This window comes from Nycticebus coucang, chromosome 6 (assembly GCF_027406575.1).
Source record: "Nycticebus coucang isolate mNycCou1 chromosome 6, mNycCou1.pri, whole genome shotgun sequence".
NCBI classification, from domain to species: Eukaryota; Metazoa; Chordata; class Mammalia; order Primates; family Lorisidae; genus Nycticebus; species Nycticebus coucang.
Genome location: NC_069785.1, coordinates 1826376 through 1849098, shown reverse-complemented (window position 1 = coordinate 1849098; position 22723 = coordinate 1826376).

The window sequence follows — 22723 nt, the reverse complement described above, 5'->3', positions numbered from 1 at the left end:
AAAAAGGACCTTTTACTGCAGAAAGACTATTCATAGCAAAGTTATATAACAAATAACTCAGCAACCACATTTATGAAACAAAAACACAGAAAATATTGAAACAAGGAGTCACGAGGCAAGCTAACAATGGGAGACTTGGATACGTCACTCTGAAACAAGAATATAAGACAAAAACCTCAGTGAAGTGGGTCAGCTCGTGTCCCCCAGGGAGCAGGCGGGAGGAGCAGGTACGTGTCAGGGCAGCACCTAAGGGACATCTAAGTGGGTGGGTGCAGGGCCCGGGGGGGGGGTCTTGGGGGGCCCTGGGGGGGTTTCAGGAGCAGAGGATGTGTGGTCTCAGGTGAGCTAACTGGCTGGTCCCAGCCCCCCCACCCCACCCCATTGCCTGGGACTTCCCAGGATGACAGCCCAGTGGTGATGGCTGCTCAACATGTAGAATGTCCTTAATGCTCCTGAATTGGCCACTTAAAATGGCAAATTTTATGTTTACCACACCAAGAAGCTACACTGAGGCCAGGCGCACTCCTAGCACTCTGGGAGGCTAACACAGGAGGATTGCTTGAGCCCAGGAGTTTGAAGTCACTATGAGCTATGATGATGCCACAGCACTCCAGCCTGGGTGACAGAGCAAGACCTTGTCTCAGAAAAAAAAAAACAAAACCACAAAGGGACTACTGCAATCCCAGCTTGCATTGACAAGAATTAAAAAGCACAACAGCACATTCCGTGTCGGCCAGGCGGGGGGACATGGTCACTCTTGCTCATCACTGGTAGGAGCACAAACTGGTACAAACCTTTTGGAAAGGAATTTGGCAGCACTTTATGAAACTGTATTTGCACTTACTTTTCAACCCAGCCATCCCACTCCAGGGAGCCACCTGAAAATACATGAGCACATGGTGACAACTTGTCATGACGAGACACCGGAGCAACCTAACCCCCCATGTGTGCAGCCCCACGTGTCAGGCAGGAAGAACACGGCCAGCACACATGCCACACTCTCACACGGGGCTCTGGGGCCTGACAAGAATGAAGAAGACCCCTATGCCCTCGGGTCTCCAAGTGGCTTCCAGGAGATATTTAAAGTTATAAAAGCAAAGAGCAGAAGAACTTCTGTAGAATGCTGTTTGTAGAAGGGAACAGAAGTAAATACCACACGTGTAGCTGCCCTCCTATGCAGAGAGAAACTCAGGAAGAATGAACTGCAGGGGCAGGAGATGTGTCACCTGCGGCTGGGGTAGGAACCAGCTGAGGACATAGCGGGAGGCAGAGGGAGGAGACTCGGGCGAGACTTCAGCCAGCAAGCTTTCTCTGGTGTGGTTCTGACTCTCAGAAACATATTAACATTTTACATACTCAAACATAAATAACTAAAATTAATAAAAAGAGCTGGGGCTTCTTGAAGAAATGGCTAGGGTACTTGAAGAATGAAAAAATAATCTTCAAATATAGATGTAAACACCAGAGGCAACTCAGGAGCTACCAATGGCATAAGCTAGGGAATTTTGAGCAATACAACAAATGATAGTACTTAATTAAAATAGCTAAATTAAGAACTCACAAGCTTATACCGAAACAGATATATACATTATAAAACTATTCAGAAGAAAACTACAGCCATTAGAATTTTAAAAATCAGTAGACAAGTTCACCAAAGCTTAGACACAGCTCCAGATAAAATAATTACCTGATAATGATCTGGAGGAACTTCCCAGCTCACAGAACAGAGAAATGAAAAAAAAAAAAAAAATCAGAAAATGTGGAAGAGACGAAGAGAAAATAACGAGGCCTGAATCAGCTGTAGGTGGGATTCCAGAAGGGGATTGGAACAGACAGTGTTTGGGGCAGTGCAGGGGTCCCCAAGATTACCTCCAAGTATGATGACTTGCTAAGATGACAGGATTCAGCATCTGTCATACGCGTGGCTAAGAAGGGAGAAATCAGCAAAGGGAAGAGGCACAGGGTGGAGGGAACCCAGAGGAAACCAGCACCAGCTCTCAGGCTCCCACTGGAGTCACACAGGACACGCGTTCTTCCAGCAGCACACCGTGAGTGCAGGTGAAATGTCCATAGAGAAGCTCCATATAAAGAACTCCTATCAAAATCCATTTAGAAATGCATCTAACCAGGGTGGGAAAGTGCCAAGGACCCGGTCAGGAAGGGCATCCCCAGCCTTTCACGTCTCCATATAAGGGCCCCTGGCCATCATGCTCCATGTCCTACTCAGAAGGAAACCAAGGAGTCTCTGCTGATTTCCTAAATCCCAACAGGACGGAGCCGGCAACTCCCCAGGGAAAGAACCAGACCTGCAGACAGACACATGCAAAGCTGACAGGTATGGGGCCAGCGGGAAGCAGAGAGGCCACTGCACGGCCACCAGCCTGGCAAGGAGCACATGGGGTGAAACTTAGTCTCTGGGGTAGCACAAGGGGGTGAAGCCGTCAGGTTTGATTTGTTCCAGCGGGAGCCATCTACACCCAGTAACATAAAACAGCTGCTCTGCTCTCGATGGGGAGAACGTGGGCATTGGCCGCAGCGTTTTCTGCATGTCCATGCAGGCTGAACACTATGACGGTCTTCCAAGGCACACACCATGCCGTTCTCAGGGCTCCTCCCAGCCTCCCACACCTGCTTGTCCCCTGCACATGTATCTGTGCTTTATACACAAAAAAGACCCACTCCCAGATCCAACTTTGCTGCCATGGGGACAACAACCCAGTGGTAAGGATACAGGCCCACTGCAAAGTGGGTGTGTCCCCCAGCCTCTTGGCTCCAGCAGCAGACCAGGGCCTGTTGGTCAAGCTCCCCACCCCCCAACTGGCCTGGCCTTGCAGTGCTAGAGCAGCCCCACAGCCTGAGAGCTGTGCTGCCAGAGTCAGCTCCAGCAGCTGGCTCCCACCTGCTGTCCTGCCACCTCTGGTAGTGGCATAGGGTCCCACCCACCAGGGAACCCTGCAGAGCGGCCTTCCCTGGAGCCCAGACCTCAGCTGTCACTCCAAAACTGTGGCTGGCGTGACCACTGTCCCTTCCCAGCTCAGAACCAGCCCTGGCTGGCTGCTGGCCCCTGCCTGGTCCCTGACAAATTCAGCTCATCCTGTCTTCCCGCCTGTGGCCTGCTGGAGGCTCCAGGGAAACCTGCGCAGATTAAATGGCTGTAATAGACAACATCCATCTCTGACTGGGGATCCCACGCCCCAGGCTGCTGAGGGGTGAGAGGTGGAGACAAATGAGAAGACCAGTGGGGGCTGCCTAGGGACTGACCAGAAGCCCTGTCCACACTGAATTGAGCGGCTGTTTCCCAGATGACAAATGGGGTTCCATGTCACACCTCCCAAATCCCACCTACCTGGGCCAGGACTGAGACCTCCCCATTCTCTCCAGCCCACCCAGGACCCCAACCAAACTGTTGCCCAAGGTCTTGCTGTGCAAGGCAGAGGATGGCCTGGTCCACCCACTCCCCCCACCCCCAGGAGCCACCCAGGGTGCTGGCCACCCCTAATAGGCAAACAGGACCTGGGGCTTCTAAGCTGGTGACTTAAGAAAGAATTTTCTCTGCAGAAGTGGACCCTGGACTGGCAGCCAGTTAGTCAGAAGTGGTAGTGCCCTGGAGCCCCTAACTCGCAGCTGGCATCTGGGGGGACAGTTTCATTGGTAACATGCCCTTTCACCTGTGGGTCTATGAGACCCCCTGGGTGGTTTGTGCAGAAGTGGCATGTGGTTCACCAGCCCGGGGGGTCAGGCAGCGGCAGGTGTGGCCACACTGGCCTCAGGCAAACAGACCTGGACAGTCAACAAAAAACAGGACTGAGGAACTCGTCCGGCTGCCTTCAGGAGCCTCCCCTGCCGTGCTCTGCATGACTGAGGAGGCACATGGACAGCACCCGGAGGAACAATGGCACACCTCATCAGGAACCCACCGCTGTCCTCACATGCTATGCGCCCTCGGCTCCGTGTGGAGAATTCACTGCCAACAGTGCCGAGTCCAAACTCCATTCTGGGGAGGCCAGTTCTGAGCGCAAAGGCATTGGGACTGCCTTACTCGCTCCTTTCCGTTTTATGGATGTATAGGTGTGAGCCACGGTGAAACTCTAGGACAAGTACAGGTGCCCTGCAAGGGACCCGAAGCGGAACCTCCATGTGACGATGTCCAGTCATCACTTCATGGGCAGCATCTCAGGCACAGAGGATGCAGTAGGATGATGCAGTGGCCTTACCAGGGCATTAGAGAAAATGGTTCCACACGCAGTCCCGCAGAGCTGCCCAAGGCGGCAAGAACAACTCTCGTCAGATCTCCAGCGTGACTCGCCAAGGCCACTGAGGGGCTGCAGGACAGCAAATCACACATGTTATCTCAGACACCGAAAATCTGTGCAAAGGTATAGACTATTCATAGTTCCTAAAAAATCCCAGGAGACTGCAAATAACAGAACATCCTTAACCTGATAAAGCTTATTTTCCAAAGACCCATAGGAAACATTAGACTTGAGAGAAATCTAAGACAGGATGTCTCTGAGATCAGAAGACAAGGGTGTCCCTTATCACTGTGCAGCTTGACATAATCCTGGAAGTCCCAGGCAACACTGCAAGACAGGGAACAACGAAAGGAAATGAAGTAAGAGGTGTAAGGATTGGGAGGGAAGAGATAAAACCTTCACTGCCGGTGGGTACTGTGGCCAGCTACATGGAAAACGCAGCCCAGTCAAACCTCCAGAACAAGCGGCATGACGAGGTGAGCCTACCCAGTGGATGAAGACTCCCTGCCAGCAAGAGTCGGGCAGAAAGAGACGCCACTCATGGCAGGGCCAGAGCAGTTACGTGGCCAGGAATCAAACTACCAAAGAATGGGCTGGACTTTTGTAGGGAAAATGTTGAAATTCCATGAAAATGAAAGGAGAAGGTGCCACAGTGAGACATGGGGCCAGTGCAGAGGGTACAACCCACTGTGTTCCCAGACAAGTTTCCAGGTGGACGCACATCTGAGTTCCAGCAGGGTTCTCCATGGGACAGCCTCATCCTGAGCATGCTAGGCAAGAATGAGGGCCCACGAATGGGTGACTGATTGGGACAAAAAGCAAAGAAAGTCTCATTCCACTAACACGAAGATGAACTGCAAAACTGTGGTAGCAAAATGAAGCCACAGAGTGCCGGGGAAGGAACAGGAGGACCCTGCACAGACTCGAGGACACGGGGAGACTGGGGCAGCAGGTGACCCCGCAAACTCAGGACATTGCAGTGCAGCGAAAATGCTCATTATGTGGAGAGAGATAAAATCAGGTCCCAGAGTCCACCCTGTAAAAAGCTGGCCACAGATGGGCCCCAGTACCAAGGACCGCCAGCAGCCACTCTTCTGTATCCATCCCCCCTCACCACCAAAAAAAACAGAACAGGGTGCTCTGGGCCAGTGAGGAGGACAGATTGGAGGGAATCCTGGATACCATGGCTATTGTCAGCACCCAGCCTGCTGGAATGCCTGAGGGACATCCCCAGACCACAGCAGTACTCAACCTCTTAGGCCAGAACTCTCCCATCCACCGCCAGCTAAGTTTTACTCAAGTGTGCATAGCTGCTGGAATGCACGAGTGACTTTCAGATGTTGAGCAGCAGGAGACAAGGGTCTTGGCTACTAGCAGTGTCAGGTGTCATGACCAGGTCACAGGGGTCATTCTGAGGGACAGGGGCATAGAGAAACAGTGCAAGCCGAGTGCTGGCCACGGCCGCGGGCTGCAGAAGGGAGTCCCTGGGGGCCAAACCCAAGTGACAGGCTCCAGCCCACCCCGAGCCTCTCCAGGAGACCCCACTTCCCTAACAGCCACCACCAGCCCTAGCTTCAAACAGGTTCTTTGAGAGGAGGAGGAGAAGCAATCTCCTTCATATAAATGTTTAATTGGGAATGAATATTTATGAGGCTCTTGAATGATGGGGCTGTAGGTTTAATAAATATTAACAAGGAACGGGTGTCTCTCTTTCCCATGCTCTGCTAATACCGCTGTTTGCACAGCGTCCATTGTTCACCGTCCCACAACTCCAGCCCCCAGGATGGGGGTGGGGACCTTCCCCCCTCTTCCCGGGGCCCCAGCAAGGGAAGTGCCTTCCAGAGGCCCCGCTGGGGTGGCAGTGCAGCCATTGCCTCTGGGGCTGACGACTTCACAACAGAATGGATGGGTCACCTTTCTGGGGGTGGGGAACAGGCCACAGGATGCCCCCTGGCAGGGTCCTTTTTTGGCACAGACACCACCCACTAGCACACAGAAACTCACACACCAGCCTCACCACCCAGATGTTCTGGGCTCCTGCCAGAGACGCCACCTCCCCCAGTAAGCCCCCCTGGACCATGCTCAGGAAGCAGTCCACCCTCCTCCCGCCCAGGGATGGTTGCCCCCACACTGTCCAGGCCCAGCGGGCTGGTGCTCAGAGCAGACCATGTGTCTAATTGGACCCTCCCAGGAGTACCTGCCTGGCTGCCCGGCGGAGGGTGGAGCTCTGGCGCCCTCGTGTGGTCTTCCCAGGAATGAACCCATCTGCTGCTTTGGGAAACCACAGGAGGGTGAGGACAGAGGTGACCACCAACAGTCAGGGCCTGGCACAGACTGCACAGCCCAAGGGCTAGACACCCTCCCCCCACCGGCAGCCCAGTTTACACACCCAAGACAGAACACTCAGTTCAGGACCTGGGAATGTTCCTGTCCACACAGAGGGCAGCTTCCTGCCCGGGCCTCCCCCACTACGCTGGACCACATGGATGTCTGCCCCAAGCCACTCCATGCCAGGCAGCCCAGCAGCCAGCCCACCTCCCCTTAGCCAGACATACCCCAGGGTTGCTGCTGTCCACCTAGAAGGAAGAGGCGGAGGCACAAAATATCATTTAGAGATTGCTTGAGAGAAGTGAGCGCAGCTTCTGGGGACGCACTTCCTGGATGCCCCAGGAGGGATGCATCAGCCTTTGTCCAAGCAGGTTCTTTTTTTTTTTTGAGACAGAGTCTATGTCACCCTCCATAGAGCGCTGTGGCGTCACAAATCACAGCAACCTCAAACTCTTGGGCTTAAACGATTATCTTGCTTCAGCCTCCCAAGTACCTGGGACTACAGGCACCCGCCACAATGCCTGGCTATTTTTTGGTTGCAGTTGTCATTGTTGTTTAGCAGGCCCAGGCCAGGTTCAAACCCACCTGCCTCGGTGTATATGGCCGGCGCCATAACCACTGTGCTACGGGAACAGAGCCTGTCCAAACAGGTTCTTAAAGGCAAAGGGGACAGGCACCACGGCTGACACAAAGCCGCCTCCCAGGCACCTTCTTGCTTACACTCAGGGGTCAGCTGCCACTATCCAGCCAGAGGTCTGAAACACACATAGCAAGTGGCAGGACTGCCCTTCCATCCTGATTCCCCCCACACTGTGCCTGGGAAAGGGAAGCCCTGCCCCCCCCCCCACGCCAAACACAAGGTGGGGGGAGAGGCCTGGCCCTTGTGCCCTGCCCAGTGGCCTCATCTCCCCAGGCAGATGGCTCTAAAGATGTCCACATACCCACCACTCTCCCCACTTCTGTTTTCCTGAAATGTACAGGACAGAACCCCAGTGCCCTGCCCCAGCCCCACTGCCAGGACCACAGTGCTTCCGTGCCCACCCCATCCCTGTCTGTCCCTGTTTCCCCTGTGCCCCACCAGTGCCAGGGGTGTGAGAACAGCAGGGAGACAGCCCATCCAGATGTCTCTGAGCTAGCAGCCCCTACAGAGGGCCTGAGGGAGGCCAGCCCTCCAGGGGCTCAGGACGACATCTGCATTCTGCCCAGCACTGCTCTCTTCCCACTAGCCTGGCCCACCAGGGGAGGGGTTTGAGCAGAGGCCAGAGCATTGGAAGAGGGGAGCAGACGAGGGCAGGGGGTAGGCTCAGAGTCTACAAAGGGCTCCCTGAAGGTGGAAGGCATTGGGCCAGAAAGACTCCGAGTGACCCCTCCCCTCCGTCTCTGCCCCTAAACCTCACCCCACTCCCCGACCTAGGCATCCCTAGGCTGAGGCAGACTGGGGAGGCAAGAAGGGCACAGATTAGGGGAACAGGGTCAGGACTCCAGGCCCAGGGACTCTGGCTTCCTAGAGAGGCCTCTCCGCCATGGCTACCCCCCACGACCCCTGCCCCTCACCATGGGGCCCAGGAAAGGTCCTCCCCTGAGGGTGCCCTCTGTCCAGTCACACCACCGCTGCCTCAGGCACCGGCTGGAGACGGGCAGCCCTGCCCTGGCTTGGGTGTGACCAAGTCACTGTGCCTCATTGCTTCCTACTCTTCAAATTTCCTTTTTCTAGCATAAGAGGCTGGGATGGTTGCTTTTGTTTTTTAAAATCCTAAAGGAGTAAAAATCCCACACAACTGTGGAGGAAATTAAATTTAGAAATTAGATGCTAGGCTTGGCAGGGACCTTGAGGAAGCCCCCAACAGGGCCCGACTGACACATCCATTGAGACCATATCACAGTTATTAACCTTTTGCTCCAAAACATGTGGAGAAAAGCTGCTAGAAACACAGAAAGGATTTTCCTAAGCCACAGTCACAGTGAGACTTCACACCTCACTCAGTAATTGCCAGATCAGAAGATGAGTAAAGGAAAAGAGAATATTAATAGAACAATTAACTGCCACAAATTAGTGGCTGTACAGGACTTCACGCACAACGTGTGTTCCTTTCATATAGTAAGAAGCTTGTCCAGGAAAGTCTCCCGGGACGTGTAGAAAGAAGGAAAAGTCACGCAGGCGGCCTGCTATGAACACAGAGAAGTAAACACAGAGCTGACAGGGGTTCTTTAAAGTTCTAACCTCTGGTGAGGCTGTTTGACCTGTTCTGCTGCTTACAGCCTGGATGGTTCTGCCTCCTCATCTGCAGGATGGGGACCAGGATGGAGACATCTATCTCTTGGAAATTAAAGGTGATAACACACTCAGTGTACGCAGCACAGAGCACCCACGGTTAGTGGCCTGCACTAGGGTAAGACCAGGCACTTGCACACCTTCTGAATGACCCTAGTGAAAGAGCAAATGAAACAGCGAATTGCAGCCTCTCATTTTATAATGGGTAAAAGCACAGGATACAGCCAAGCTGCTCTCAAAGGACAATGTACAGCCCAGAGTAATTCTAAGGGAAGGTAAGAAAGTGAAACTGCTTTCATTTAAGGAGCTGGAAGAAAGAAACAGGATCCAAAAGAAATTTGGAGAGCTTGGTCCAGGCCCTGGGTCTTCTCTATCCCCTCCTCAGTTGTGGCAATACTACTTTTTACTGTATAATCTGAGTTTTTATAAGGAAAATGTATTACTTCTAAACTTGAAGAATGATTTTCAACCAGTGTGCTGGGAGGATCTTACGTGTGCTGCAAACAAACTTCAATCATTATTTTCAAAAGAAGTTCAAAGCAAAGTATATATATATATTTTTTTTATCAACGTAATTTAAGTGCACTGTGAGTTTTTTTTTTTTTTTTTTTTTTGTAAGGTCGAGAAAAGCTGCTCTCAGAACAGAAACAGGTTTTGCGTGCTCAGAGTCAGCCCCAGCCCTCCAGCACCGGAGGGTCCAAGTCCCTAGCTGCCCACCTTCACACAGGGCCCCCAGGACTCTGGCCACAGCTCCTGGAGGTCAGGCACCTGAAAGGGACAGCCATTCTGGCCAGGCAGCATGACCATGCCAATGTCGAAACCCAAGCCTGTTCCACGGGCTCTTCAGACATTTTCCTGATTCTGAAAATTTCAAACATAGTTGAAAGAATTGTACAGAGGACACTGTCTACCCACCCACCTTTTGGAGGCCTCCTTTAACATGAGTGGGCCTAGCTCTGCCCCTATGGCCCCCTCTTCTCACCAGCCCTGCCCCTTAGCCATCCATTTTAATATTTCAAAGTAAGCTGCAGACATCTGTCCATTCACTCAACCCACTCCTTCAGCAGGTTAGATTTTAGCTAACCAATTTTTAATATTTGCTTATGATTCTTTCAAAGGAAAATTTACAAATGGTGATTATTATTCAGCCATAGAGGGAATGAGCTGCTGATATATGCTTGTAGTGCCGTGATTGAGGCCAAAGAACTTCACACAGGATTCCAACAGACTGGAGAAAACTGAGGAGCCAAAGGTAGCTGTGACACTCCCTTTATTCAAGTCATGGCGGCCAGCAAGCAGGCCTTGGGCCATCCACCTTCGCTCAGCTTATGGGGGCAGGCGAGCTGGCAGAGGACACTCCCCCAGCCAAAAAGCCTTGGGGCCTCATAGAGCGGCCAGAACAGTGGCCCCAAACCCAACACTAGTAAGAGTGATGTCATCGCTTAGTCATGATTAAGCTGACAAGGCACCTGCCAGCTTAGTCATGGTTACTCAGAATCCACTGCTCCACAGCCCCTGAACTGGGTGCCCTCTTCCTCTAGAAGTGACACTTGGGACTCAGCTCCCTGAGATGGGTCTGCTGCTGGGCAGCCCAGCCCTGCCTGCCTCCAGCAGGGCCTCAATGGGTGGGATTCTTTCTGTTAACCGACCTTGAAGACGTCATGCTGAGTGGAAGGAGACTGACACAAAACCACCTGCTACCTGACCCCATTCTCATGACAGTCCAGAGAGCCCTGCAGACACAGAGAAGACTAGCGGCTGCTTAAGGCTGTCCCCACCCCGCCGGGTTGAGCAGGTGACAACTGATTCACGGGTGCTAACAAAAGCACACACTGTGTGACCCACGCACTGCAGGGAAATAGGCCATCACCATCACTCCAGAACATTCCCTGATGCCGTCTCTCAGAAATGAACTCCCACCCACCTCAACCTCCAGAGGCATGATTTTTTGGCCTATTCTAGAGTGCCACAGAACAGTTATATAGTATGTCCTGTTTTGTGTGAGGTTTCTGGTTGTGGGGAAGCAGAGCTGATTAGACTTTCCCCGGAAGGCAGGCAGGTGTCCTGTTATCTCAGACATGAGTCTGGTGAGGTGCTTGGCGGGAGCCGCTGTTGTTCTGCCGGCTCTGACGGCTCCGAGACCCTCACCTGTCCGACTTCCTATGGCAGATGTCCGGGTGCCTGCTCGCTGGCAGCCACAGCAAAATAAAGGGCATGTCCACAGCTGACAGTTTTTCTTCAGTCTGTCTGAATCCAGCGCAAACCCCCCACCTCAACCTCTGGCTCTACACTGCTATTGGGCTAAATGGTTTTTTCTTTTAATTTTCTTTTTTTTTTTTCTTTTCTTCCTTTAGCAATTCTCTTGCCCTTTAGCCTCCCAAGCAGCTAGGACTACAGGTGCCCGCTGCAATGCCCGGCTTTTTTTTTTTTTTGTAGAGACAGGGTTTCACTCTGGCTCACTCCAGCTCAGGATGGCCTCTAACCTCTGAGCTCAGGCAATCCACCCCCTCGCCTCCCAGAGCTAGGATTACAGGCGTGAGCCACCACGCCCGGCCTCAGCTAAATGTTTTAAGATGCTCCCACGTTGTTGTCTGTATCAGTGGTTCATATTGATATTTTTAAATCACTGTTGGACCAGTCTTTTAAATAGACCCAACAAAATCTAAACATTGTATTGATTTAATACCTGCCATCATCAATTTACAAAGAAAATTCTTTAACAGGCAGAAACGTTTTCTCCTTGACCTTGTATTTTTCATTCCAGTTTGCCCACAGGATTTTATTGCAATGTGATATAGTTTTACTTTAAAGTCTTTCACTGATCACTCATCATACTTTTCTGTGATTAAAATGTGTATAAACTGAAATCCCACTTTTTATCCCTGACATAGGCCCTTAGTTATTTTTTAATTTTTCTGCTAGATTTGGTTATTCTTACAATTATTATCTCACAACTCATCAAAACGACGGATTTAGATGTAAATAATTTATGTATTTTGATTTAAAAAGTTGTTATACAGAAAAGGGAAACTTTTCACTGGACACGCATCGCTTGACCAAAGGGTCGGGGCTTTTCCATTTCATTCCTGTTCCGCGAATGAACGTCACTCACCGACCCACATCACATTCATTCCTGCTTTCGGGTTTTAAAGATGTCAGCGCTGAGCAATTTCAGTAGCATAAGTACGCCGAACAAAGTGTTAACCGCAATTTCAAATTTTGTAGAGACGCGCATCAAAACCCCTGCGGAGCCAGCACACCGCGCGACAGAGGCGGCCCGCGGCGGGGCCAAAGCTGGAGCCGGCGGGGCGAGGGGCGGGGCACTGGACTCTGAACACGCCCTGCCCTGAAGCCCCGCCCCCGCCTGCTCTGCAACCCCCACCTGACCTGGACCCTCACCTGCTCCCAGACTCCAGCCGCCGAGACAAAGGAGGGGCTCTGCCGCCTCCTGCCGCCAGAGGGCGCTCCCCGCCCCCAAACGGGCGCGGACCCCACGGCACCAGACGGAAGCGGGCGGCGGCTCCTGCACCTGACCAGGCCGGGAGCCACGTGGGGAGGGAGGGGGGCCGAGTCCGGGTCCTGGCTTGATTTAGCCCGTGCCCTCCCATCTCCCCAGCACCTGGCTGAGGGACTTTCCTGGAGGCTCCCACCAGCCCTTTTCCCCCCACTGGACCCCACCCTGGGGTGGAGCCCCTGGGTCTTGAGACTGATGATACCAAGATGCCTGGAAGTCCTGGCCCGATTTGAGGGTCCGTGGGTGCTCCCTGCACAGGCAGGAGAATTCTCTGCTGAGCACATGGAGAAGTCCCAGGGAGCAGGGGTGCCATAGACACCTGCCCTCCCTCCCTCCCTCCCAGACACTGCAAAGCAAGGATGAGGGGGTCCTGGGCAGCCCAGAGTGGGAGGGATGCCAGCCACACTCCCAGTGAGGCCTGACTCGCAGGTAGGAGCTGTGTGAACAGCTGCAAGGGGCAGAGGCCAGGCATGGAATCTAGGATGGCCCAGTCCCCACCCCAGTTACCCCCTACACACGTCTGCCCAGGCACAGTGTGGGTGTGGGCAGCCTTCCCCACTCCTACTCACCCCTGACGAGTCTTCAATCTCAAAGTCCAAAAAGAGGAGGGCGTGGGGATCCTGCAGACCTCCAGGCCCCCAGGACTGATCAAGCCCTGTCCAGGTTGCCCTCAATCTGGCTCCCAGCCCTTTCCTTTCTGGCCCTCTTCATCACAGCCCAGAAAGTACCTCGCCTGTCTGGGCCTCAGTTTCCTCAGTTTCCCTTCTCATCAGAAAGTGTCCACATGGTGCCGGCTGAGAGTCAATACCTGGACATGGTGATTCTCCTGCCCCCCTGCAGGTGGCAGCCCAGGCTGACCAGTTTGCAGCCCTAGAGCCCGGCTGGCTCCAACCCTGGGAACAAGGAGGGCCTTTGCTCCGGGGTTTGTGGCCCACCATGAGGACTTGGAACTGGGCCTCCCACCAGCCCTGGCTTGTCCCAGACACAGGTGGCCCACAGCCCCTTCCTGCTGGTCTGGTCCAGCAAGTAGCATTTTTGTCAGGGCTGCAGACCATCTTTCCAAAAGGCCCAGTGTGGGCAACAGGACTGATGTGGGGACTTAGTGGGCTTCTGTGCACCATTAGGAGCAGAAAGGGGCTGGCATGAACCTGAGGCCCAGGACTGACTGGGGTAAGGATTGGGCCTGTGGGAGGGCTTTGTGCGGGCCAAACTCAGGAGGAATGAGCTCCCCATCCCAGAGTGTGTGCACAGGGGCTGGGTGAGCAGAGATGACAGAGGAGCCTGCTCCTGCGGGGGTCACATCCCACACCCAGAAGCCCTTTCCAGCCCAGAGAGGAGCTTCTGTGTCCCCAGGGCCTCTCCTGGTGATTCCATCAGAGCCCCTTCAGAACATCACTCAGACCAGTGCCCAGCACTGACCAAGACAAATCCCATCCCCTAAGGAGTGTGGGATTGATCTGGGTCCTTGGCTCCCACCAGCAACTATATATGCAGTCGGCAACTTCTCTGGATGCAGTTTGGGAAACACAGGCCCTGGCCAGGCAAACACAAGGCGGGGGGGTGCTTCTGGAAAGCCTCCACCTTCATCTTTCAGTTTCCAAGAGATGCTGGGAGAGGGGCCCGGTAGTAGAGGGTCCAGTGGGGAGCAATGGACACAGGCGTGGCAGGGTCCCCAGCCCTCCCAGCATGGCCTGCACCCCCTCTTGCACCCTGTAACATGTCTGTCCTTGGGGTTCTCCCCTGAGTCCACGCAGCACCCGCCTGCCCCTGCGTTGTGACAGGTGCTTGCTTTCTTGTCTATATGGGAGTCCTAACTTGACCCCCTTTTGGAAATTGTCATTTAAGGACTTTCACCCGTTTGCCTTATTGAACATCACCTACAGAACATTCTCAGAATAACAGCGCCACACCCACTCCCAGGGAAGCCTGGAGGCAGCGCCACTTTTACATAAGCTGTCGTGGCTTTCTCTGCACTTTTCAAGAACACCAGTGCCAGGCTGTCAGGGCACAGTGGTGTCATGGTCTGTGGTGCTGCCCTCCCACATCCTGCTTCCTCAGGCAAATGTCCACCGGGTCGGAATCTCGCCAGTTGACTGAAAGTTACTCCTTAGGAGAACCCTCATGAAGAGGCCGTGGGAACAATACTCCCTACATGCTCACGTCAGTGGCAGCTTGCAGTAGCCTTTTACTTGAAAGTTATCAGCTCACTTTTGCTTCTCTGCAGTGTCCCAGAGCCTCATTGTGACTCTTATGAGCCGTGTCAAGCGGTGTCTTTCCATGATAAGTGACCTGGCCATTGCTCCCAGCTCGCCCCGTGTGTAGTAATTCTACAGAAGTATGTGTCAGCATTGGTCATCCGAGTCCCTGTCCCTACATGTGTGACACATCCTCTCGTGTATGAACTTCTGTTCCCAGCCTTGCAGCGCTCGCCTGCTCCAGGGCCACCATGGCACTGCTGCTTCCTGGGAACTCCGGTGTGTGCCTCACCTCCTGTCCTCAGTTTCTTTAAGAGCTTGGTTGAGATATCATCTATGTTATCATAAAATTCACCCATCCTGTGATGTCCCAGTCAGTGGTTTTTAGTACAGTACCCTATATTTACAAAGTTGTGTGACCAATCTGATCCTAGAACATCTTCGTCAGCCCAGAAGGGTGCCTCGTGCCCACTGGCAGACGCCCCTAGCCCCTTACAGCACCAAGCAGCCTCTAGTCTGCTTTGCATGTGGGCAGCCTTGCCTGCTCTGACGCTGCGTGTGAGGGAGCTAGACAGTACTGAAACTGGGCTCTTCACTTACATGGTATTTTCAAGGTTCTCCGTGCTGAACCAAGTGTCAGGACTTTGTCCCTTTTAATTGCTGAACAATAATCCATTATATAAATATGCCATGTTTTTGTTATCCATTCATCATTTTTTGGTTTTGGTTTTGGTTTTTTGAGACAAAGTCTCACTTTATCACCCTTGATAGAGTGCTATGGCATCACAGCTCACAGCAACCTCAAACTCCTGGGCTTAAATGATGTCCTTGCCTCAGCCTACCAAGTAGCTGGGACTATAGGCACCTGCCACAACGCCCGGCTATTTTCAGAAATGAGGTCTCGCTCTTGCTCAGGCTTGTCTCAAACCCATGAACTCAGGCAATCCGCCTGCCTCAGCCTCCCAGAGTGCTGGGATTATAGGCATGAGCCACCACCTGGCCTCCACTCACCCATTTGGTCGCCGTCAGATGGCTCCCACTATCTGACTATTGTGTATAATGCTGCTACTAATGTTCGCGTTCAGAGCTTTGTGTGGACACAGGTTTTCAATTCTCTTGGGTATATATCTAGGCCTGAAAACGCTGATCACAGGGTAAGGTCACGTTTAGCATTCTGAGGACCTGCCAGACTGTTCTCCAAAGTGGCTGCAGCATCTGCACCCCAGCAGTGGGGCTCAAGGATGCCAGTGTCCCAACCCTTGCCGGCGCTGATGATAGGCTGTCTGGTTCCAGCCTCCCTGCCGGGTGTGACGTGGTGTCTCCCCGCAGTCCTGACTCACACCCTCCTCTGCAAAGCATCTGCTCATGTGCCCTGTGGCCATTCTTTGGTCCCTTTTAGAGAAACATCCCATGGACCTTCCCCGCCAGGCTCCCGCACTTGCCATCTTTCTCTTGAATGCTTTTCACCTCTTCACTTCTTTCTCATTGTCAAAGTGTTTCTCTTTTTACCTTTATCTTAAAACATGTCCTGCTTACTTTCTCCCCAGGTCTCTTGCCCGGTTTACATCATCCTTTCCAGCTTTGTGTCCTTGTCTGGATGCTCTAAGCTTGCTCGGAATGTTGGGCTTCATTGGCTGAGTAGTGTGACCAGAGGTTATAGCCTCCCCAGAGCAGTCATGCAGGGCACGGCCAGCACCATGTCGTGGGGACACTCAAGCAGCCAGTGACAAGGCCCATGCAGAGGGGACCCGAGCCACCGGCCGGGTGGGTCATCCACATGGAAGTGGACACCTGAGTCCCATCAGGGCCTCACGTGATAGACAGCAACCCCAGAGGACACCTGACCACGTGAGACACCCTAAGCCAGAGCCACTAAACGAACCCCCTAAGTGCCAGCTCACAGAAACTACGAAAGCTATAACTGGTTATTGTTGTTGTAATGCCCTAACTCCATTTTGTTCACAGAGCCAGACTTACTCCGTTTTGCTAAGGATTTTGCTAAGGGCGTTCAACATCAGGAAGCTCAGCTGAAAGCTGCAGAGTTTAGCAAAACCCGCAAAAACCTGTGAAACTACAGCTCCCCCTGGAAAGGATTCCCCTTACCAGGTATTGGTTCTTGTGTTAAGGACTCTCCCTCCCCTACTGAAAGCACCTTATAAAAGGTTTCCACCCTTGCTTCTAAGGGTCGAGAGACTTTGAGGCGTAAGCCTGCTCTCGGCCTGGCCAGTAAATAAAGGACCCTTGCTTAATTTGGATTCAGTGTGCTGGCATTTCTCTATTCCACTCACTTCGGGTATAACTTTGTAAACCACTAAGCTTTAGGGCAGCGGTTCTCAACCTGTGGGTTTCAACCCCTTTGGGGGTCGAACGACCATTTTTCAGGGGTCACCTAAAACCATCACATACACCCCATACAAATACAGGTATATGAAAATAATTTTATGGTTAGGGGTCACCACAACATAAGGAACTGTATTAAACCGTCGCAGCATTAGGAGGGTTGAGAACCACTGCTTTAGGGTGACTTGTTATGCAGCAGTGGTGACAAACACAAGGGCAGTTGGCGTGCAGAGCGTCTCCAGCTGCTGCTCCTCCTCCCAGAGCCTCTGTGGTGCGGCACCTGAGTCAGCAGCATCACTGCTGTCACCCACATCCCACCGGCTCACTGAGCCTCAGAGGGAGGCCTGGGGGCAAAGGGGCTTGGGGGTCCTCCTGTGCGGCTTCCTGGAATGCCAGGCACTCCTGACCTCTCCTCGCCTGCTGGGTCTGAGCCTCCTCTCACCTCCTGTCTGTCCTCCGGGGGGTGGGCCTGCTTCCCATACTACCTCAGGGAGGCCTGGGCAGCTGCACTCTAGAGCTCAGGAGACCAGGCTGCCTCAGCCCTGGGCTCTATGTCTGTGCTCCTCAGTGAGTGGGGCAGCCCCTCTGGCTCAGTGCACATCAGGACGATCCTCAGAGCCTACAGCTTCCCCTCACTCAGGGACCAGTGGGCCTCGCGGCTGTGGTTGTCGCGTCCTGCCCAATGTGTGTTCCAGAGTCACACAGCCCCTGTGGGATGGTGGTGGTGTGCATGCATCTCTGGTTCTGTGATCCTGGGGGACCGAAGTGCCAGCCACTTTTGCCTCCTCTGAATCCAGGGCCTTGCAGTGTCCTAGTGCAAGAGCAAGGGTCATCTTCTGCTCAGGACCTGAAAGCTGGGAATTCAGGCAATACTGGGGACAGACTGTGGCTTTTGCAAAAGGAAAAAAAAGGAGGAGAGTGAAGGGGGGAAAAGAAAACTTGCAGCCCAGTTGACTCCTTTAATTATTCGAATGTATAAAGTTGATAAAAGATAAAACTTAGGTGCCTATGGCTCAAAGGAGTAGGGCACCGGCCCCATATACCAGAGGTGGCTGGTTCAAACCCGGCTCCAGCCAAAAAAAACTGCTAAAAAAAAAAAAGATAAAACTTAGCACATGGGTGGCGCCTGTGGCTCAAGGAGGTAGGACGCCGGCCCCATATGCCAGAGGTGGCGGGTTCAAACCCAGCCTCAGCCCAAGACTGCAAAAAAAAGAAAAAGAAAATAGAAAAACTTAGCATGTGGCTGCAAAGCCATGGAAGGGATGCAAACACATGTTACGGAGTCCAGGAAGCTGTCTGGGAGGCTACATCCTGTGTGACTCCAGTTACGGATGTTCTGGACAAGGTGAACCACATACAGTGAAGGGATCAGCGGTTGCCAGAGGGACCCAGGGAGGGGGGTGAGCGGCAGGGCAGAGGATTCCCGAGGCAGGGGCATCCGTGGTGCAGCTGCTGCTGGGTAGAGGTGTTTCAAACAGCTTCCCCATATGACCGAGTGACTCCACTCCTGGGTAGGTACCCAGAGGAACTGAAGGCAAGGACTCCAACAGGTATTTGCACACCACGTTCATAGCAGCATAAGTCACACATAGCCACTGGTGGCAGCAACCCAAGTGTCTGGCACAACGAGCAGATTAACCAAACGAGGCTTGTCCACTCCATGGACTAGTCCTCCAGCTGATAGAGGAAGGAAACTGTTGCAACGTGGATGAACCTCGAGCGCATTTCTGCTCCATGACATAAGCCAGTCACAGAAAACCAAATACTGTCCGATTCTACTCATGCAGGGTTTGAACCGCTCGATCCACTTCCACTCAGCTTTCCCCACCTCTGCCACCCCGAGTCAGCAGAGCAGCCCCCGCCTCCCTCCTCCATCTGCTCGACCTGGGCACGGTGACCGGGAAGGCCTGTGTGATGACAAATTCCCGCCTGAGGAACAGCAGATGCACTTTCTCACCCTCATCATTTTCTTAGTAATATGTTCTTTCCTCCAGCTTACTTTATTATAAGAATGTAGTACATGGCGCATATAACACGTGAAATGTGTGTTAATCAACTGCTCATGTTACCAGGAAAGCTTCCAGCCAACAGTAGGCTTTTAGCAGTTACGTTTGAGGGGAGTCAGAAGTTCTACACAGATTTTCAACTGTGCAGGGTCAGCACCCCCAGCCCCACGTTGTTCAGGGGTACTTAATGCCACTGAACTTTGCCACTGTACTTAATGCCATTGAACTCGAACTGTACACTTGAAAGTGGTGAAAACAGTGGGGAAGAACCTCCATCAATTGGTTTAACACCAGGCTTCATGCAGATGAAGGGGGAGCTGATGGAGCAGGAGAGGGTCAGAGATGATCTCCTGGGATCATCACAGAGAGGTAACGGGGTTGAGAGTTCAAAAGAGATGAAGAATGGGAGGCGCCTGGGGTTCAGTGGGTAGGGTTCCTGCCCTATATACCGAGGGTGGCGGGTTCGAACCCGGCCCCAGCCAGCTAAAACAGCAGTGGCAACTGCAACAAAAAATAGCAGGGCGTTGTGGCGGGCGCCTGTGGTCCCAGCTACTCGGGAGGCTGAGGCAAGAGAATCGCTTAAGCCCAGGAGTTGGAGGTTGCTGTGAGCTGTGTGAGGCCACGGCACTCTACCGAGGGCCATAAAGTGAGACTCTGTCTCTACAAAGGGGGAAAAAAAAAAAGAGAGATTAAGAAGCACGAAAGATGGAATGGGAAGGTGGAATAGAAGTTATAATTCGCAAAGCAAGCTGAACTTGGGCAGCGCCTGTGGCTCAAAGAAGTAGGGGATGGGCCCCATATGCCAGAGGTGGCGGGTTCAAACCCAGCCTGGCCAAAAACTGCAAAAAAATAAATAAATAAATAAAAGGCAAGCTGAGCTCTCGCTGAGGACATAGAGGGGTCCAACCTGTCTGCACCCGTAAGAGCTCCTCAGGAGGCTCAGTGCCCATAGTACAGTGGTTACAGCACCAGCCACATGCACCAAGGCTGGTGGGTTCGAGCCCGGCCCCCGCCAGCTAAACAACAATGACAACTGCAACAAGAGAATACTCTGGCGTTGTGGCAGGCGCCTGTAGTCCCAGGTACTTGGGAGGCCGAGGCAAGAGAATCACTGAAGCCCAAGAGTTGGCGGTTGCTGTGGGCTGTGACACCACTCTACCAAAGGTGACATATCAAAACTGTCTCAAGAAAAAAAAAGCTCCTCAGGAGAGGAACTTGCACAGAATGCAATTCAGAAGGAAGGACACCCAAGGAAATTGGCATGAGTGCATGAGTCTAAGCGTCATTGGCTTAGAAAACAAACCATGTTTAGTATAAAGGGCAATGTCAGCAAGACAGGCCTAGATATTGGGCAACACTAATAATCCGCAAGTCTGAAGGGGCACGACCTACGGGGGTTGGGGAAGAGGACAGAGATGTCTTTGTAGTCCAGTGCACATGAAAAATTCTAACAGTGACTACTTTAAAACAGAAATAGAGCACACAACTTCCACTCATCTCTCCAAGGGTAAAGCAGAGAGTATCGGGCTGAATGAGAGCCAGGGGAGAGCCCACAGGCTGCAGGAGCAGCATGTGCAAAGGTCCTGGGGAAGGAAGTTGAGGCCTGTGGCTGACACTGTGGGTGCAGCAGAGGCAAAGGGGCAGACGAGGGGCCTGAGCTGCAGCCCAGGGCCACCTGGCTAGGTGGGATAGGCCTCAGCTGAGGTTCTAAAAAGCAAGGAGAACATCTCCAACCTGAAGAGAGGCACAGCCCTGGGCAGGGCTGCATCTGTCACTGCACACGTACTGTACCACAGGCTGCACGTGAGCAGGCTGCCCACAGGCCCAGGAACAAGGAGGGGGAACAGACAGAATATAGGGCTATGGTGGCGGCAGGGGAGGCGGTGAGAAACAGAAGAACACAGGCAGATTTGGGAAGCGCACGCCTAGCTGGTGCAGGCAGAGGAGGAGAATGGAGCAAGGCCTGGGAGGGCTTGTACACTGGGGTGCAGAAGCCTGCAGGGGAGGGGTTGTCACTGCTCTCTTGTGGCCTCTTCAAGTTTGTGCTTCTGGGGCTAGGGGGGAGCAAAGGATGCTGGAGAGAGGGAACCAGGTGGACGTCCACACACAAGGGACCGGACACAGCCACCAGGCTGGAGCGCGGACACTGGAGCGGAGAGAAGGCAGGCCAGGGCCAGCACCCCAGAGAGCAGAGACTGGGTGGTGGACAGGTCAGCAGAGGCAAACATCAGACGGGAAGTAGGGGGCATATGGCCCCAGCTGCGACCCCCAAAGTTCACATGCTGAAACACCACCCCAGCATGACCCTTTTTGAAGATAGAGTCATTAGGAATAATACAGGACTGAGATTGGACTAAAGCCTTCTGAGCCAAGGAGCAGCAATTAAGAAGGAGCCTCACCTCCATCTTGGACCTCCAGCCTCCCAGTGTCTGCCACTGAGGCAGCCCGCTCTGTGGTACCATTACGGCAGCCTGATTGGTGCAGAGGGGAACCCTAGGCTCCTACAGGAGCCAGCCACCCAGAGAAGGGAGCAGGAAGTGGGCTCAAGCCAGGCTCCAGGCAGACCCACACTTGACAGATGCTGTTTCCTCCTAGGCGCAGCACAGGTACGGCTGCCCACACAGTGACTCAGGTGTCCTCTGTGAGGGTGTGGCCACCCTTCACCCGTCCTGTGTCCCCAGAATGCAGCCACACTCTCCCCTGCCACAAGCCCTGCCCTGGCAGGAAGCAGGGCTGTGCCCCCTGCCCGGAACCTGGGCACAGAACCCATGGGCCTGGGGGCTCCTTCGGGGAATTGGCTCTGGGGGAGCCAGCCTCTTCTCTGTTCTCCCCAAAGCCACTTAGCTGCTTATGTCCTGTGTCCTTCCATATAAAATGTATTGTACATGTATTGATTTCTTAAAAATTGATTTCTTACAAAATAAAAATTTTTTTAAAGTCCAAAAAGACACTGCCTGTGGCCACGTGGGGAGAATTCAAGATTTATAATATTCAGTCTTCACACCCAGTCTGTTGGATTTGCTAAGTAAGCTGAGCTGACCAGCTGGTGACTGTGGGTTACCTGGGAACATCCTGGCTTTGGCATCCCGCTCTCCAGAACTTCTCTCCAAACATCCCTTTGCCCAGCCCTGCCGCAAGTACTGCCCTGAGGTCTCCACACCCTGCCTAAGCCCCCTGTGGGTAACCTGGCCAGATGACCCTGACACCCCAAGGGAACACAGTCAGCGCAGACCCCACGCAAACGGATCACAGGGGAAAGGTCATCTTGTTGAGCAGTGCAGCTGACACTTCCAAAAACTCTCTCAGCAAAGTAGGAACAGAGGCAAATGAGACATTTCTAACTTGATAAAGTTGTTCACTGAAAACCTCCATGAAAGACATTTAAGAAAACAGGTCAGTGGGAGTGGGGGGGAGATGGACATGTGGAAAACGGGATATTTCAGGGCCGGGAAGTGACTCTGTATGACACTGTGACAGTGGACAAGTGGCACCATGCCTCTGTCAAACCCACAGAGCTTCGTGGCAAATTTTAAAAATCAGCTAAGAGGCTGGGTGTACCTGGATGGAACTTCACAAACATGGGAGAAACAGCCTCCCCAAAGTGGGTAGAGGGAAGGCGCCCGCCCAGTGACCTTAGAAATGGGTAGAAACTGGAAACTAAAGACCATGAACCGAAAGAAAACTGAGCCCCAGCTGACGTGCAGACTCCCTAGGGCCAAGTGGCTGCCATGAGAAAGCCTGTCACAGAGGCCTGGCCCTGTCCTCCCTTGGAAACGTCCTTTGAGACTCATTAACCAGCCTGAGGCTGTACAAGG